Below are 2790 nucleotides of genomic sequence, written 5' to 3' on the forward strand. Positions count from 1 at the left end.
AAAGCTCTCTCCAGTATGAATCCTTTCATGATGATGAAGATTATACAAATATGGAATGGTTTCACCATGTTAAAACCACTGTCCATTAGGATTTCTTTCATGATTGTGAGGATTATTCTGAAGTGCAAAAGTTTTTTCACATTGGTTAAAGTCAGATAGCTTCTTTCCAGTATGTTTTCTTGTATGTATTAGGAGAAGTTATGTGCAAAGGCTTTGCCACACAGTTAATTCATATGGATTCCCTCCAAAATGTGTTGTTGTCTTAGGAGATGACTGTAATATGCAAAGGTTTTATCACACTAATTATCCTCACCAGGCTTCTCTCCACTGTGTGTTTTTTCATGTTTCTGGAGACAGCTGTGCAAAGGCTTTATCATATTGGGTATATTCATAAGGTTGCTTTCCAGTATGTGTTCTTTTATGGCTTATGAGATTATTGTTGCGTGCAAAGGCTTTACCACACTCATTACATTCATAAGGTTTCTCTACATTGTGTGTTCTTTTATGGCTTATGAGATGACTGTTTTGTGCAAAGGCTTTACAACACTGGTTACATTTATAAGATTTCTCTCCAGTGTGTGTTCTTTTATGGCTTAAGAGAGTACTGTTTTCTGCAAAGGCTTTGCCACACTGGTTACATTTGTAAGGCTTCTCTCCAGTGTGTGTTCTTTTATGCCGTATGAGAGTACTGTTATGTGCGAAGGCTTTACCACACTGATTACATTCATGAGGTTTCTCTCCAGTGTGTGTTCTTTTATGACTTAAGAGATGATTGTTTCGTGCAAAGGCTTTACCACACTGGTTACATTCATAAGGTTTCTCTCCAGTGTGTGTTCTTTTATGCTGTATCAGAGTACTGTTTTCTGCAAAGGCTTTACCACACTGGTTACATTCATAAGGTTTCTCTCCAGTGTGTGTTCTTTCATGGATTATGAGATGACTGTTTTTTGCAAAAGCTTTACCACACTGGTTACACTCATAAGGTTTCTCTCCAGTGTGTGTTCTTTTATGGCTTATGAGATTACTGTTTTGTGCAAAGGCTTTGCCACACTCATTACATTCATATGGTTTCTCTCCAGTGTGTGTTCTTTTATGGCTTATGAGATGACTGTTTTGTGCAAAGGCTTTACCACACTGTTTACATTCATAAGGTTTCTCTCCAGTATGTGTTCTTTTATGCCTTATGAGCTGACTGTTTTTTTGTAAAGGCTTTACCCCATTGATTACATTTGTAAGGCTTCTCTCCAGTGTGTGTTCTTTCATGGCTTATGAGAACAGTGGTATGGTGGAAGGATTTACCACATAGAGTGCGTTTAAAAGGTTTCTCTCCAGTACAACTGCTTTCATGCCTGCAAAGATAAATGGCACATGTGAAATATTGACCACAGTCATTTGATTACACTAATAAATATATTTATCTATGTGAATCAATTTTATAATTTGGTCTAATGATAAAAAGAAGAATCAAATCTTAAACTTTTATCATTTTATTTACATTCATGGCATTCCCCTTCATTATGGGTATTTTTGAAGATGTCTGTGATGGTAAGAGCATTTATTAAGTGGTTCACTTTTATAGCATCATTTTTCTATAAGAGGTTTTCTCGTGTATATGAAGAGTATTGTAAGAATCCAGAGTTTTACCAAAGCAATCCCATTCACAAATTTTTGTACGGTATGAATGACACTTCATTTACAAAGTGAGCCAGGACAAGCAGAAGAAGTTCCAAATTTCTAGTATTCATAGGTATTTTCAGCAGTATGATTTTGCTAATGAATTCTCAGTGAAGTTGCAAAACCAATTAACTGTTACCTTTTATCACATTCAGAAAATCTACTCAGAGTGGGGACTTTTACAAAATTAATTATTCTTGGAGAAACATAGTTACACTGCTTCTTTCAATATCTCTATGCTCATGTGTCTTATAAACATTGTGACATATGATATACCAATTTAAATTACAAGAATAATAAAAGATTTCCACATTGAATTAACACGTTTTTTTTTTTTTTTTTTTTTTTTTTTTTTGTTCAACATAGACATGTCATATAGGGATTAAGGTTTCTCCACAATTTTATTATTGACTCTCATAAGCTGCTCCTTTCACTAAACTTTACAGTGTTACTACATGAATATGTGTAACACTGGTTGTACTATGAAATATCTGCTCATTAGAAGGTTTTGAAACATACTGATCACCTATTCAATGTGTATACCTCTTACAATATCTGAGTAGATAGAATGAGACTAAACAGATTGGCAGTTTAACTCAGTAGCTGTAATGTCTATATGATTTCAATGGTATTTTCTGTTACAACATTATTTTATTTTCTTCTATCTTAGGGGAGTACCTTGCAAACACAAATCAGATACCTGACATTGAGGTACGTGGAATTATGAGATTTTAATGATCATCAGTACACTTAAAGCAGTGCTCTTTTTACACTGTTGCTTTTCTTTAAAACCTCCTGGACACAGCCAGGTGTGCTGGTACATTCCTTTAATCCCAGCATTTGTGGAGGCAGAGGCAGGCAGATCTGTGTGATTTTGAGATCACATTGTTCTAACAAGCAAGTCTAAGTCAAGCCACAGCTACACAGAATAAAAAACTATTTCAAAAACAGAAAATAAAAAGCAGCCAACAAACAAACAAACAAAAAAAACAAACTTCCAGGACACATTAAAATTTCTTAAGATTCATATCTATATCAGTGTGCACATAAAGTTACCTTTTATTACTTGTAGAACTTTGAAAATGTTCTTCAATGGTATGGTCTTCCAAATTGTAG

General features: G+C 34.5%; 1 pseudogene; it reads right to left on the bottom strand.

Moving 5' to 3' along the window:
• Positions 1 to 627: 627 nt before the first annotated feature.
• LOC132651166 (zinc finger protein ZFP2-like) lies at positions 628 to 1327 on the bottom strand (annotated as a pseudogene).
• Between the last annotated feature and the right edge of the window lie 1463 nt (positions 1328 to 2790).

Source organism: Meriones unguiculatus (genome assembly GCF_030254825.1).
Source record: "Meriones unguiculatus strain TT.TT164.6M chromosome 13 unlocalized genomic scaffold, Bangor_MerUng_6.1 Chr13_unordered_Scaffold_40, whole genome shotgun sequence".
Taxonomy (NCBI): Eukaryota; Metazoa; Chordata; class Mammalia; order Rodentia; family Muridae; genus Meriones; species Meriones unguiculatus.